Source organism: Pseudopodoces humilis, chromosome 14 (genome assembly GCF_049639895.1).
Source record: "Pseudopodoces humilis isolate 2021_Gansu_Grassland_sample_001 chromosome 14, ASM4963989v1, whole genome shotgun sequence".
Classification (NCBI taxonomy): Eukaryota; Metazoa; Chordata; class Aves; order Passeriformes; family Paridae; genus Pseudopodoces; species Pseudopodoces humilis.
The window spans coordinates 9,612,007-9,628,797 of record NC_142213.1 but is presented as its reverse complement, the minus strand read 5'-3'; the positions used below and the strand labels follow the sequence as shown (position 1 = coordinate 9,628,797).

General features: G+C 38.6%; 1 long non-coding RNA gene across 2 annotated transcripts in view; it reads right to left on the bottom strand.

Moving 5' to 3' along the window:
- The window catches only part of LOC148183151 (uncharacterized), a 125,861-nt gene that overhangs the window by 28,477 nt on the left and 80,593 nt on the right, over positions 1 to 16,791 (bottom strand). The window contains exons 2-3 of one of the 2 annotated variants that reach the window (XR_015773764.1): positions 9,699 to 9,741; positions 7,392 to 8,888 (exon numbers count right to left, since the gene is read on the bottom strand). This is a non-coding gene — a long non-coding RNA (uncharacterized LOC148183151). Of the gene's footprint in view, positions 1 to 7,391; positions 8,889 to 9,698; positions 9,742 to 16,791 lie in introns of those variants that run through there. The other variant, XR_015773765.1, reaches the window with a different exon arrangement.

The window sequence follows — 16,791 nt, the reverse complement described above, 5'->3', positions numbered from 1 at the left end:
TTTGCCCAATTCATATGAAACTTGTTGCCCAGCTACAATATTTTATTTTAAATACAACATTTTAATATTCCTATCTGTTCAGCTGCTTGTTCCTCAACTGAAATAAAAAGTATGTAGTAGTCAAATATGACCAAGATGCTTTTACAGGTTTTAATAATTCTTAGAAAACTCGATTATTTGAAAGGTTTGCTCCAAATTTAAATATTTGCAACTCCTATGAAACCAACAAAACTGTTACAATTTCTGAGGTTTTCATGTTCCTTTGTCTTTTGAAATACAAGAATTCATAGGCTGCTTAGTCTGAACACAGCACCTGAATTTGTGAGTGCTACTCCTCAGTCTGCAGGCTTACACTGAATACAGTTGTGATTTCAGCTGGGTCACAGGCTAAATTCATTAATTAGAGTACCTAATAAATTGTTATTGATATTGTTCAGTTGTTTGTCACCACCCAAAATGGTCAATAATGTCAACAACAGAAAATAGAATGTAGCAAAAGCCAAGCTAAGCTTACATAAATTAACTGAGGGAAAAAGCACAGATGAAGACAGAAGCAACATTGGAGTGAGTGAGGGGGAAGCAGAGAGGTGGCCAGGGCTTTGTGTGTCCCGAAATGCTGCATTCAGGTGAATTCTTGAATGGCACCTCACAGGTTCTGCATAGCAGGAGGGAACAAACTGGTTTTTCTCCTTAACCTCCTGCATACCCTCGGTAGGCTACACTCTTCTTTGCTCGAGTAAAACGAAGAACTTGGTGTAGCTAGAAGATATTTTTCCATTTGATTTTGCAGATGTGGCTGGAGGGAGTGCTCCTTTGGAACATCAAAGCCTTTCATTAATATATGTTATTTTGGTAATGATCCTTCTGTAGTCTAACAAGTCTAAAACAACCATTTTAAAACAACCATGGTGGAGGAGATTTCATTTTTCTTTTACTTTTCTTGACAAGTGTTTTCTATAAAATAATCCAGATCTTGACACTGAAACTGAGCTTCCACCAGCGGGGCTGAAACGTGGGCTGTCCAGAGACCTGACACTCCTGATTCAGTCTGAGCACTTGAAGGTTTGTCCCTGACAAACATTTGGGTGTTTTCCACTGGCAGTTAAAAGTGATGAGAAGTGGAGAAGGGAATCAAACCTGGGGCTGCAGCGAGCTGGGGCAGCTGAGCTCCAAGGAAAGCTGGGGCCTGGGCAGAGCTGCTGCTGTATTTCAAAATCTGTAGGAGCAGTCAATATCACTGCCTAATCTCATGTGATTTAGAATTACCACAACCAACATTAGAATCAAAAATTTGATTTATGCATTTTAAGTTTACCAAAAAGAGGTTTTTTCCCCTCATTGGCTGAATTCCTTATGGCTCCCAGAAAGAAACAATCTTTCACAGACAGAACTGGAACAGCCTGGCATGATCACTCATACCTAATGATGGATATTTATAGCTGTCATCAGAGAATTAAGGTGTAAAATCCCATCTTATAAAAATAATTTTTAAAAATGAATGTAATGACTTCACTGATCCGGTTACTGCTAAATCTGATGTACATGGAGAATTTGGATTAATTCACACATTACAATTGATAAAATATGTTGGGCTGACCTCAGTGGCTGCAGTGTGAAATATTTGGAATACTGGATGCATACACAAGCATGCACTTGTTAAGTTTTCTAACTTGCTGCAAGTCTGCTTCAGTCTCCACTAAACTGATGCAAGGTTCACAACTGTGTTAAATGGGAAAATCATTAGGCCAAATATTGTGCATTATCATGTGAATGCCAATATTTTCTTAAAAGCTTTAATCCAGATATGCATATAGACATGCATATAAAGACTAAGATTTTTTTTATGCTTTAAAATTTTAGGATATTCTGTAAGACTTCCATATTCTTACCCTCGCCTAGGGTTATCACTGCTTTGGGGAGTTATGATTCATGGAAATCAAAGGACTTTGGATCAGGACAATAATTTGCTGTACGACTCAGTGACTTTGATGGACTTGCACTCAGTTTTCTGTTGGTCCAGTGATTTTAGGCCCTGAAATACAGACATAGGTCTCACCTCCCTTTTTATTCTTTAGGAGCAGAGCAATGCATGAACTCTTTATACTTTTACCACACATATCATTCCCTTTTCTTTTCTTTCTTGGAAAATAGTTTCCTGTTATTTTTAGCTCAAATCACAGCTTCATTAAAAAAAAAAAAAGAAAATATAATCTACAGTTTCTTAGTAGTCCCCCAAACTTAATTTCCTGGGCTGCAAAAGAAAGCTGAAAAAGGTGAAAACACCATTGACTTTTGATCTGTTTTGTTAAGAGCATGACAGGCTTCTCAGATCCAGTTCATAGTCCTCTTTTAAGTATCTTAAGGTAAAAGATGCAAGTCACAGCTATGTCAGAACATGTTCTGCTCACCTTCTCTCCCCCCCTCAAACCATTTCTGACCCTGCTTTGGGGGACAATATTGAAAACAGTGAAAATATAACCCTGTTAAAAACATGAATCAAAAAGTCACTGCTTGTGGACATGTTTTTAAAATTGCTTAGTTGCATGGAAGTCCCTTTAGTGCTTGAAGGACTTTAATAAAATTGATTTTCTGAGTATAGCCTTTTAGCAGCTACTGTATAAGCTTGAAATATGAACCCTTCATTGTTGGAAGTGTTTCATTTTTGCCCTGTAACTAATGATCAAGGGAAAGAATGTGTTCAGAATTCTCCATGGTTGCCATTTTCATAATTAAATTGTGCTAATAATAAAGCTTTTCAGACTTTAAACAAACTGGCACTGGAGTGGAATGTGGTTTGCAGTGTTTCATTTAGAGACCTCTGCAATTAGCCCTTAATGAATAAGCATACCACAGTGATAAGTAAGACATCTCTGTGAACAGGTTATTTACCAAAGCACAAAACTGTGACATTTTCATTCCAATAAATGAAATCTATTCTCCAGATTTCATTTGAAGGCTCTTAAGTAATTTGGGAAGTTAAAACCCATTAATTGTCTTTAATGCCTGATGTGTAATGCCAGTAATACAGCACCACTGTTCATCCTAAGTACAGTGGCTCAAAAATAGGCAGCTGAGTCAGTGAGACAATTACTGAATATGAGCTGCACAAATAGTGCAGATCTATTGGCTTCAGTAAACTGCACAGAACTTTAAATCACTGTAATCACACTCACTGCAGAGCCATAGCTCCAGGTTATACTCTTCCCTTCCATACTGCTTATCTACTTACATTGAGACTCATGTTTTTGGTCATTAATAAAAGATTTTTTAAAAAAAACCCCACACCCTACACATCTCAGGACATTTTGTGGGAGGGTAAATCTTGCAACAGTGCTGATGTACATCAGCAAGGAATCCAGCCCTTGGTGACTGAATGCACAGAATTAGGAGGTTGGGGTTAGTTCACTGACTGTGCCTCTCATACAACTGTAATGCACTGCCCAGAGGAGAGAGTCATTATTTTCTGGCAAAACTCATTTCAACATCTAATGAACCAGATGTAGTGGACTCTCAAACTCATGCTTTGGCTCATATAGCACAGCAGGGATAGGATCCTGGTACTTTTTCCATGAACCTTAGTGGGTATGGGATCTGGCCCTAGGAAGAGAAACCTGGTGACTGCTGGTTACAGGGAGTACTGAGAAAAACAGACTCCACAGACTGTCAGCACACTGATGTCCCATACAACTGCCACAGAGCAATAGGAAGATAACACAGTATCTCCAAAAGCAACTGTGCTTCAGTCTAGGTTATCAAAACCAACTTTTTTCTAAGTTGCCTTTTCCTGACAGGATCACAGGCGCTACCGATCATCCAAGTGTGTTTCCTGTCTCTCAAATATCTGGGTAGACAACTTTGTACTATCACATTTCAATTCTACTCAAGAACTTTTTTTCCTCTTTGCACACAGTCATCTTTCTTTTGTAAAAAACAGACAGGAATAGAGGAAAAAAGTTGGTGCACACAACGACACCAGAGCCTCTGATATATTTTAGGTTCCCTTCCATAACAATCTGACACAAATCTTTAAAAAAAAAAAAAATACAAGGTAAAGAGATGGGAGAATAAGAAATATGGAAAAGATCTAGACATGCAATCTCCAGAACCACAAATAACAGACAACAGTTTTGTGTAGTTTGCAGTATTTCTTGTGGCAAGACAGTACAGAAACACTACAGACACCAACCTGGACCCTCACAGGAGGCTGCCACAGGGAAAGTGCTCCCTGCAGCCGTGCTCAGCTCCAGCTGGGCAGCCTGCACAGGAACACAGTGACAAACACGGGAATGGAATCATCTGAACAGAGACTGTTTAGAAAATGTGCCACTACAGGGTGTCTAGAGTCACTGCTGCCCTTACAAAATACATTAGGACCTGCTTTCAAAATCTGATCAGGCTCCATTATCGTGTGAACAAGGACTACATCATGCAATGGGAAAAACTGGAAAAAGTAGGTATTGAAGAACACATAGCAGCTGATGGTGCAGAGCCACTCCAGTGCCTCAGTATAAATGAGCTGAGGTCCAGCAGGGCTTAATTAGCTGTGACTCACCACTGGCAGCAGGTCAGTTCTGATGAATGTCCAGCTCAGCTGGACATGACCTGGCTTTTCAGAGAGCCTGTTCAGATGTCTCTGTGCCTGTAGCACCACTGAGCTGAAAGTCAGACAGTTAACTCATGGGTTACTACCTTTGAGCTGTAGCTGAACTTTTTGTTTCACTACTGCTCTTGAAGTTCCTAAACTTCATCCCTCAGATAGGCAAAAGGAGGCTTTATGCTTAAATCTACTCCTGGTCATCTTATACCCATGAATCATCTGCTGGAGTTGCCCCTTAAATAACTCATTCTTTTCTCTTGTGTTTATATTCCTAATATGTTTGAATACAGAAAACTTAAACCACATTTGTTAAATGCAGATCCATGCTCTGAATCACACATTCATGTTATCCAATGCACATTAAAAAAAAAAATCCTTCATGTTAAAATTCTGACTACTTTTATTTTTAAAAATTATGTCTTACTCTCAATGTCAAGGCAACAAGCCCCACAGGCTTCTTTTGGAAAAGTGTGAAAAATTATTTGTTGTTGTGTTTTTTTGCTCTCAAAAGCATTCAGTGTTAGATTCTCTAACTAGAAACACATGGAAATGATGTGCTATAGCCCACACCAGCACTGGATTATCTTTGTAAAACTGGCAACATTGCAGTGGATGAACTTCATGCCAAAGGGTGACAGGGACAGTGTCCCAGCTCCCAACATGATTTCCCAGGCATAAGAAGTTGGTATGTGGCTGTGATGACACATAAGGTGAGGCCAGGTGAGAAGCAGCATATCAAAGTCACATCCAACATCCTTTGTGAGCAGCCCTCTAAAATGAGAGGCAGCAGATGGATCACAACAACTCCTTCATGGGCATCTCAATCCTACCACCTTGCTGATTCAGTGGAGACTGGGTGTGGGGCAGTCCCAGACACACACTGTCATGGGACTGGCACTTTCAATAATGGTACATCTATTTCCAAGATTATTACCACAAAATTGATTGAGTCGTTATGCCTCCAGGTACTTGCCATTTTAAAAATTTATGTAAAAATAGATCTTGGAAGGTAATGAAAATTTAGAACTCGGAAATAACATCTCCGTCACAAAACTAGTAGAGCACAGACAGAAACTTTTACAGACACCTCCTCCAGGCTTGCCAAAATCCAGCCCCTGTAGCCAGTGAGTGTGCAGCCCTCACGGGACAGACCATGGAGGCTGAACTGGTGGGAGCTTTCAGGTGTCACCTGGGCAAAACTGACAGCCCTAAACTGAAACCTCAGAAGTGAGTGAGGTGATGACATGTTTTATTTGCACCAACATTGTACCCTGGTACAGGATAACTATTCTACTTATTTTTATTCATAGATGAGTCCTGTGAATTCCTACAAGTATTCCTGCAAACAGCAGTTCTATGACTCACCATGCAAAGCAACAGGAGGCAGTAACCTCTAAAGTAACTTCTTCGTCTCTGTTATAACGTTCAGTTTCTTTTCCATTTAGACTTTATACATCAGACTAAAATATTTAGCACATAGAAATGGGACAAGCAGAAGTGCTTTTCTTAAACAGAAATCTCATACAGCTATTCATAAAGCAAATCAATTGAGGCAGGCAAAGAGAATACACCTCAGATGGGCCTGGGTGAAAAAAGGAGAAGTAATACATTGTGTTCATTAAAGCAATATCAAAATTAAATTTAATACAAAGTACCTGAGACTAAAACCCAAAACTATTAACCCCAAAGCCACTAACTATTCATTAGCCAAGTCAATTTTGCATCCCATTATGATTCACAATGCGTAAATTCCCATTGAAATTGATTTAGTAAACCAGCTCTTTGATGGGCCTGAAATTAAAAGGATAGAAGAAAAGATACAACTAATTGAAGAACATAATTTGATGCTTGTAAAGGGTGCGAAATTTACTGAGAGCAGACTGGAGCTTTAATTAAAGACAACGGGCCAAATTCACACCTGGGATAATGACTGAGGAATTTTGCTGAGGTCAGAAGAACTGCAGCCACTGGTGGCAGGGCTGAATTAAGCTACTGGTAGTGTCCATTTTTAAAAAGAATGAAGGCAAACAGCCTCGAGGGTGGGGGAAAGAGAGAGAAATAAGGTGAGAAATACATATTTGCCTCTCTGGAGGTTACCCTGCATTGAGCAACACTGGGAATTTCTTTCTGCTTGCAGCAGATCAGGAGGACAAACTATAAGATGATGATACTTCTGCTCCCAGATTAAGAGTGATGAGAAGAGCTGAAGTTTCCCAGAACTGACAGGAAAGAGCAGCAAAATAAGTCTGCATGGTAAACCAGAGCCTTTTGAGTAAGGTCTTTTCATTGTCCTCTCAGGGATGTTCAGGCTGTTTGAAACAATTTCATAACTTCTTTTTCTGTCTTGTTTCACAATTGCTTTGTGATGAACAATTATTAGAATATTTGTACTTGGGAATCTGATACTTTATCAATTTTACATCATTTGGCTTTGTTCTATGAAAAGTCTCATCTTTATGAAAGAAACAACAGCTGAAGAAATGGTGATAATCAGCACATTTTTGTAGAAGAGTACATTATTTTCCAAGGAATTTTAACTAACAATTTGAGAATGTGAAGGCCAGGATTAAAAATTTTCTTTTGTCTGCTTCCTTTGTAAGTTATAGAGGCTTATGCCATGTAATAATTTCAGTGTATAGCTACTTAACCTATTAATTGTAGAACTAGATGATGAAGTGCACTGATTTTTGTACTGCAGACAGAATAAATAAGGTAACATTATCTCTTAACTTGTGTATGATTTATAATTTATTTTTATATTATTATAATTTATAAGATAGAATTGATGGCTGACAAAGTCTTTAGTAAAGTAATGCAAAATAAGGCCATGTTTAAACCTAAACAGAAAAGTCTAACACTTGCTATGCGTTATGCTCCTCATTGTGAAACTGAGGAGTGTCTAAAATAGCACAAGGAGAGCCAGGAGAGAAGCTTTAAATTCTGTTTTACCAGCAGCAATATTTTGTGTTAGTTCTTATACTCCCCTTTTTGGTACTTCATCTGATTTAACACTGAGTTTTCTCTTGGTACAAAGGTGATTACACATTTCCAAGCTGGGTCTGTCTTGCTTAACAGACAGGAATGCTCCAGCACAGACCTGTGGAATAATTTGCCCAAGAAGAAGGTTCATTTTTTGAATAATTACAAATATATAATGCAAAGCCTTGAAATTTCAGGAGTATTCCATGTCTGATATACTATCTACAGCCATATCTTGGTGATTGCTGTAAAGGGGCTGGTGAATCCAAAATAATGTGGGGAGGAAACAAGCATAGTTAAACAATATTTACCTACCATGAAATTTATGTGAAATTTAGATTCCTTGTGTCCAACACTCAGGCTGGGATGAGCCAGCAGTGTGATCTGAGCCCACCATCTCACACATTTCCTGTGCAGGAGGGGTTTGAGATGATTTGGATTGCTTTGCCCATGTTATGTGAGGACTGACAAAAGAGTTTGCAACAGGCCTTAATCAGGTGGATTACGACAAAGAGCAGTCTATGACCATACAAACATGCTCCTTAACTGTTCTGTACAGCTGTAAAATACACAGCAAAATCTACACAGACAAGAGTTTAAAAGTTGGGGTATTTGGAGCAGAGCTCACTGGCCCAGTGCCTTTGTGGCATAAATCTGTGCTGCCATGGATGTGTTTTCCCCTTTAGCTGCTGGTGAGGACTCTCATCTCCACAGTGAAAGGAGGTATTCTTATCCAGAAAGTATCACCAAACTTAGGAAGGGGCTGAAAGGCAGTCAGATTTCAGTACTGAGCAGTATCTGTTTGAGCTCCATCAACAACACCCACATAAAAGCTGTTATGCAGCAGCAAATAAGAAAAGTTGAATTCTTTGCCTAGCGTAATTCACTTCATTTATTGACTTTCTTCCCCTTTCGTTTGTCAGTGGTTCTGAGATGCCTGGCATTCAGGATGATTTGTAATGTAAATTATATAATTGTACTTTCACATATTTTAACATCAAATAGAATGATTGACTACAGAATTTGAGCTGTCTACAGGTGGGGGTCAATTATCATCTGAATAATCACACTGCCACACAAGAATAGCACGGCCATGGAGTGTGACATATTTTTATCTCTATGCATTTCAATGAAGTCAGGCTGGTACATAAAAGGTTATCACCTAGGAAACATATTTTCCTAAGCACAAGTTAAACATGCAAGCAAGATCAGCATAGATATTCAATTTAGCCAGTCAACCCTAACCTATTAATATTTTAACAAAATCCAGTGAGGATAATTTTTTTCTTTGATCCCATCTCATTTGAGCAGCCTGGAAAGGGAAGAAAAATTAAAAACAAAATAGTCAAGCATAAAGAATGAGGTTATGTATTAAGTGGGCTATTTAATGTTTTTGGCATATTATAGCCCTAGGGAAAGTATGGATGGATTTAACAATCAAGATCTGTGTTCCCTGGGCCCGCAAAGTTCGAGAAACATAAAATAATCTATACTTCCGAGCTGACAAATCTTACCTGACACTCTGCTTCATCTCACTGGGACTCTCTAGCTCAGCATTAATCATATGTTACAGGGAGTAAAAAGAAAAGTAAATCACACTAAGCTGGAAAGTGAGATGGAAGGTCTTTGGGCAAAGCTTTTAATCAATAATATGTGGGATAATAACCAGGAGCTATTGTTTGAATCTTCAGATATGAAAAGGCAGCAATGCAAAACACAAAGCAACTACAAACTGCTGCCACTTCAAAGGGGTCTGATGCAAACCAAATCAGGTTGGTTTGCCCTAAATCCCACCTTCTCCCCTTCCCAGTCCATTAGCAACATTCTGTATTCACGGTTCACCAGCATTTTGATCTAACTCCAAAACTGCAATTAAAAGTGTCTATCTGATCCTATAGATCAGGGGACACAGTAGTATCATGTGCATTAATTTTTGGGTGTCTAATCTGAGATCCTTTGCTATTCATTGACATTCAGAGAATGTTCAAAAAAAGATCTTATTTCTCATGTCAGACAATTCCCCTCTTTCCCTCCTAGCTTCTCTTCACACAATTACTGCTAAAACAAAAGACTGGTATTATTTTGCTCTGAATTCTACCTCATTTCCAAATACTACACCCACCTTCATGTCCATGTCTTCTCTTTCTTCCACTCCTTTCCATACACTAATAAAAGGAAAAAAATAATGTGTTAGTTATTCATCTAATAAACAGTGAAGAATCCTTTAGTTTACATATTTTTAGCTGTTTAATTTGTGGCTTAAATTAGAATATGTGATCAGAGGGTAGAAGGCAGTTTAACTAAGCCAGTCTCTATGGGCTGAAGCCTCAGCCATGAAATACAAGGCTGTGATTGATCTGACCTCCAGCTATTCATCCAGCTTAGTTCATGACCTCTAACTTTCTTCACCCCTTCAATAATGTGTGTAATAATATTTGGTTTGCTCAGTTATGAACAGGAGGTGGAGACGCTAGTCCTGTCTCATACTTTTGTAATTATTATTATTATTTTAGAGGGTGGAGAGAGAGAGCTACAGCTCAGAGTGAAACCTAACCCAAATCCAGTTCAGGCTGTCCATTAATGCAAAACAGTTTTGAAACTGTGAATGGAGCTCCAGTAACTCCTCCACTGTTGCTCAGCAGGAGCTTGGCAACACACAGCTTGCATGACTATAGTGAAAAAAGTCTCACAACCATGAACACATTCATGGACCACTTTCACAAGCAAGCCTATCACTGAGGCAATATTTTTTTACCGCTGAGTGTGTGGCCATGTTCTCTTTCTTTTACTTTGTTGCTTTTTAGGATTACAAATACATTTTTTTTCCCTTTACTTTTTTTGGTTGGTGTTTTTTTGCCTATAAGTCAAATTTAGGATACTTAATAATGGTCCTACCCTGCAACAACAAAAAATATATTTTTCTGCTTTAGACACAGTGATACCTGTACAGTTTCTTTTTTAAACAGCTCTTTTGTTGACATCCAAAAAATCCTTCAGTGTTATCATTTAAATACATGTTAAACTTCTCAACTTTCTGAGAACATCTCCCTCAAAATAAACAATAATCTGAATTTTATAAAGTTTAAATTAATAAAACTATTTTTTGAAAGGTTAAGATGAACTACTGGAAAAAACCTGTCTCAGTTTTTAAGGAGATTTAGCTGGCTCATCAGTGACACCTTCTATCTTTATTTCAAAACTCCCTTATCAGTTTCCTCTCAGCAAACCTGGGGAAAACAGAGTCCCAGTGAATTCACTCATTCTTAAAATGAAAACACTTTAATGGCTTAATAAACCCACATTTTTTCATTAGTAGTCAAACATAACTTCTAACAAATTGTTTCTCTGATGGCTCTGGACTTTTTCTCTGCTCATCATAAATTTATTTAAAAAAAAACAACTCACTTTAGCTACAGCCCTGTTTTATCATACCAGCACCTGCTGACTCACTGCAAATACTCCCCCAGAGTGTTTGTCACTCCCAGTGTGCATCTCCATGACAGACTGTGCGGTGACAGTCACACAACTGCATCACCCTGGGGCCAGAGCAGATCGTGCTGGTCGGGCAGGAGCACACACCTCACACAGGGAAAGGCTCTCCCTCTCCACCCCCTGGGAATTCCTGATGGGCTGCCATTTCTGCCTTTTTTGGCCAGCTAGATGAACCACTGCTCTCTATTCACAAATACAGACACACACCTTCCTGGAGCGGGATTTCCCAGGTAAGACAAAAGCAAAATGAGCAGCGATTCTCCGCGAGGAGCCATCGCTGGGCTTGGCTGGAGTCAGGATTTCTCCAGGTGGCCTCACCACCACGTAACACTGGCTCTGCTGTGCCCAGCTCCTGCAGCACTAGACCAAATTTCCAACTCCTTTGCATGCAGCTGGCACAGCTCTTCCTGACACCCAAGTTCAGGAAGCATTTGGTCGCTATACCTTTTATTGTCCTCCTAATACAGGAGTACAATCTCCTGTCAGCTTTTCTACTCATGGCAAGCAAAGAGAATTGGTATGTACCCTGAAATTACCACACAAAACATGGATTTTATAAATTTTGGTAAAATATAACAAGATATGGTGATGCAAAAGATGTTGTGGCAAATGAGAATCCTTCATTTTTTCAACAGAACTTGCATAGGATCACCCACAGAGATTACTTGTGTGTCTGCTCTTACCCCAAATGGTGACCCACCTTTTTAACTTCCTGGAGCTTTAACTGCAGAATAAATTACAAGCAGGAGATGATGTGGGGATGCTGGGGGGTAACATTGGATCAGGCACTGTCCTGCACATGGCTCATCCAACACCTGCCCAGGCAGGCAGGTGGACAGGCTTTGCTGGGCTGCAGTCAGCCTCTCTGAACATTGCTGAAGCACCACTGTTGCTAATAGGTTTTTTAAGACTGCAAGAATGACACAGTTTTGAAAAGAAATAGGAAGTTCATGGCCACCTCTGCCTCTCTTGTATTTGTACATGTTCTACAGTAGTTCCTGCTACAGAGTCAGCATTTGTTAACAGCGCTTACAGAAATCTCCTTTAAAAAAGAGCCATCGTTCTTTGATGCTATATTACAGTAAAAGCTGGCATTTTCATGATGACTACTATATATTCAAAGCCACCATTTCTTAATTTGCTAATAGAAATCATTCCCCTGCAGCCTTGATCTCATTTGTAAGAACTCTGGTCTGCAATGAACCGGTCAGGAAAGCGCATATGGGCTGTGGACACAGTCAGAAAACTCATCAAGGTTTTCTGCTGGGTTTTATTCTACATAAAAGAATATCTAAACCCACTAATGTCTCTGAAACCAGAATGAACTGCTTATAATGACTTGATATGAAAAAAAAAAATCAGTTTCTTTATCATACAATAGGCTTTTGTACATCCTTTGAGGAAAGTGGTAGTGCTGTCTGAATTTAGGCCCAGTGAAATGCTGAAACATTAAATTTAATGGTGTTTCCTGTTCTAAGCTCTTCTACACTGGACTTAGCAAAGACTAATGACCAACCCTTTGAACCCCCAAGTCTCCTAAGATTTAATTTGTTATTCCTGAGGAAAAAAAAAGCATGAATAAATAATGAGAATAAGGGACACAGTGACCAGACACAATTCACCAGTGTCATTTACATATTACAGCAGGGTTCCCAATTCCTAGAATTACTCATTATCACAATACTACAGAAAAAATTAACCCAAATTCAGGATGACAGCCAGAAGCAAGGGCTGCTCTATTCCAAAGCAATCTTGAAAGGTTCACAATATTTTCTGATTGTATTTAAACTCTGTACCATTTGGAACATGGAGAGTTAACACAGGCTGGAGAAACCAACACGATCATTTCAGTCTCGGGTGTGTTACGAGTCAAAATTCACTTGGTCAAAGGAAAGGAAAATAAATAGCTCAACAAAATAACCTAAACAATATTTTTTCAGAAAATATCTATTTGCAGGAAATACAACTTTCACAAGAGCATATCTGTTCTGACAATCCCCTTCACAGGAGAGTTTTCTTAGGTATTCAATTGAATTTCTTTTGTCAAACCTAGAAAGCTCAGGACAATTGGTAGCAATTAGAACAGTTGTTCAAAGTGTGACAAATCTGGCTTTAAAACCTTGATTCAGACCAGGGACTACAACCTGGATCTTTCCCATCTTATACAACTGTATGAGTAATTAAGTTTTTGCTTATTCTGGGCTGGATCTATGCATGTATTTCAGATTTTTATTATCCCTATTTGTTTCATCCTTATAAGAAATTTTTTGCTTTAAAAAAATTGCTTGGAAATGGAAAAAATGTTTCTCAGAAAGAGGGAACATTACAGTAAAGGCAGCACTAGAGCTTATTTTGCTTTTATTTAAATGCTTTGGGAAGCAGTGAAAAACCAGAAAATTACAGTCATGTTTTAGGAAAAAGGCTTTGCTCACAAAACAAATTTTCATCCTGAAAAGCAGTTTATTGCAATGTAGAAAGCTCACTAATTGGATTTATGACAGTCAGGCAGTAATGGTAAAAAGGAATAATATGAACAGAGGAAAAATAAATGCATATTAAATTTTACAGACACCTACACATTTTCTCTGCTTTCCTGAACCAAGTACTCAGTGTTTCCGGACTTCTGTTGATTCTTAGTTTACTTGGCAGAGAGGGAGTGTGGTTACATGTGAGGTAAATAACCACACAGAATTAACTACAATCAGCAGAAAGGCTTAGTGCAGCTGACAGGGAGATCAGCTGTGTGAAGTTTGGAATACCCGGCCGATGAGAAATGCATTGTGCTAAGGTGCTCTCTTTAGACAGTACTCAGCAAGTCTTGTATTTATTTACTTCACATACCAAGTCACTTAGACATTTTACTCTCCTCTTACACACTCTGGCAGAACTGCATCACTTCCCAAAATTTAGCTTTTCATTTTGAGCGTTGCTGTATTTTTTCCTGCCCAGTGTAGGACTGAATGCACAGCCCAGCCCGGGTAGTTCTGCGTTATTCTGAGTTGCAGTGTAACCTATCTAGTCTTGGCAGGCAAAAATGTTTTAAAACACAGCTGAAATTCTGCAGAGTGTGACTGCAAAAGTCATCTCAAAATCTTGCACTTATTTCTCACTTTCATTGGTGCCATAAAAGACCTCAGCATCAATCATTAACAAGCTATTAACACATGCAGCTGATAAAAGTGTTCGAAGTCTGGGCAATAACAATGACAGAAATACCTGGTTCACAGCTGCTTTAAGCTAAGTCTATGGAGCCCACAGCAGTTATTTCCTTGGCTAGAAGGTGCTCTTGGGTTGTTTTACTTTCATCTCTGCCCGTGTAACACACACAGAGGTTTCTTTTTCTCATCTCTGCTCTGCAAAACTTGTCCCTTCCCTCCACTGCCTTTCCCACTCATTCTTAAAAGCAGTTTGCAAGCACACGGAGACAGGAAATTTTTTCATTCAAATATAATTTGATTTTAATATTATTACCTAGTAGTGAAGGTGCTATCAAAGGAATGAGAAATCTCAGCACAATTTACAATTTGTAAACAAAATAAAACACTGCTTATTAACAATAATGAACAAGCAGGCTGTAATTTAGGCAACATCCTTCAAAGATCTCCTTCTAGTTTTCTAAATTGTACCAAAACTCGGCCATGCTCCTAGAATTAATAAAGCCAAAACCAGCTTTGGCAACCTGAGTAAATATATATTTAGTATTTTGTAATTCACTTGTTTTGATCTTTCATTTTGTTAAATAAAATCTCTGATGTCATGAAACCTGAACAGCTGCTCAATTAGTTCATTACTTGTGTGTTACAAATGTCACTCGGGCTTTGGGGGGGGATGCAGTGTGTTACTGATGATTTTCTCATTGTCTCTGTTCCTAGCATCACTTGTCAATAATTGCATTTTTGTGGTGATAGTTTCTTGCCCCTATGCAAAGGAATTTAAGGTTAGATTGTAGAGAAAATGGCATCACAAACAAAACAGGCTCAGAAAAACATGAAAACACCTAGCCTCCATCTGCTCAAATGTGATACACTTCAGAGCTCCCATTTCACATGTAAAACAGAACATGATTTATAATTTATATCTAGTTGGTGCAATCCTTCTGAAAGAAAAAAATTCTTTGATGAAACACTGGCTTTATGTTATCATAAAACTATCGAGAAAATCACAGAACATTTGGCAATTTACCTCTACTACAGAATCTTTGAAGTTCAGATATTTATATTTTATGCTCTTTTCAAATGAACTGTACTGCTGAACACAAACACAAAAATGCTGAAATGTAATTACAGCATTAGCAGTGGTAAACCACTGCAGGTATTTACAGACCTCCAGGTAATACTTAAGGCCCAGTTCTAAAAAGATTTTAAATATTCTGTGTGGTGTAGAATTTATCAGTATTCTTGATTTATCTAAAATCTATAAAACATTTTAAAAAATCAAAGGACAAAGGCAGAAGCAATGCAGTTTCCAGATTCTGCAGAACCACCAGTCTTGCTTATAGAGGTGGGGCTTTTTACTAACAAAATTGCAGGTTTTTAAGAGCATACTTGGGAGATGATTCTGTACCCCTCATGCCTGTGAATCACCTCAATGATTATTAGCACTGGTTATATGCAATAGGATGAAACTCACTTCTGAATAAAATAACCTTTAAAAGGTTTAAATTAGACTTCTGCTGTGTTGCAGGCATAGAAATGAATTACTTATGTGAAAAGCCATTTCAGATCTACAGGAGTATTTATTATCATAAAAGACACATGATCAAGGAGCAAATAGGTACGTAGGGTGTTGAAATCTGCAAGGATCAACCTCTTGATCATACAGGAAGGCCACATGATCCTCTCCTTAAATTGTGTAGTTTCCAAAGCACCTGTCCTGTGCTGTCTCACTACAGTCCTGGTTGCTGTGCTCCAACCGGCAGAGAAGTCAGAGTGGTTTGTCTTCGCTCTGACAGGTTCATCAACACATTACAACCAAAACACTGCACTCCCACTTTATTTTCAGTCCATTTACCAAAGGAATGCATCATTCTGGTGTGATATATTTCTCACCACTAGCTAATTTCTAAGGCTATGCTGAGCAGTACGCAGGACTTTAAAAAGGGCCAGACTAGAGGGATTTTCAAATATCTTTCCTTTTGTTTGTGGCAAAACTTTGAAAACTATTTGCAAAGTGTCAAAATACTGTGGGTTGGTTGGCTTGATGTTATTTTCACATAAATGGCATTTTTTAAAAGCATCAATTAAATCTCAGTGAATTGGCAGGTTTGTGACATCACCGCTTAATATACTAATAGAAGGAAGACATTTTAATTTGTTTCCTGTTCTAAATGCCCAAAATAAATCATATATTTGCAGAATAAAAAATAGAAAATTAAAAAGGTCAAAAGTAAAATTAAAAAGGTCAAAAACACAATTCAAAAGCTTTTCAAATGGGATTTTGCAGGATTTTTTTTCTTTTTTTTTTAAATACCCTCCTCGGGCCAGAGGGAAAATATTTAAAAAGTGGATCTTACTCAACTCAGCTGGGTGGAGCTGCACTGCCCTCCTTGTTTTTCAGGAGGCACAATTCAGTCCAAAGTGGGGGTGAGGACAAGGGGCTCTCCCTTCCCCTGCAGGCTGTGCTCCTGAAAGCATCACCTCCACGGCTGCTCGAGCCTCTGGGCTCTGTGCCATCAAGCACAATTGAGCTGAAAATTACCACATTCCAGTGAAATTGTAGTTTGT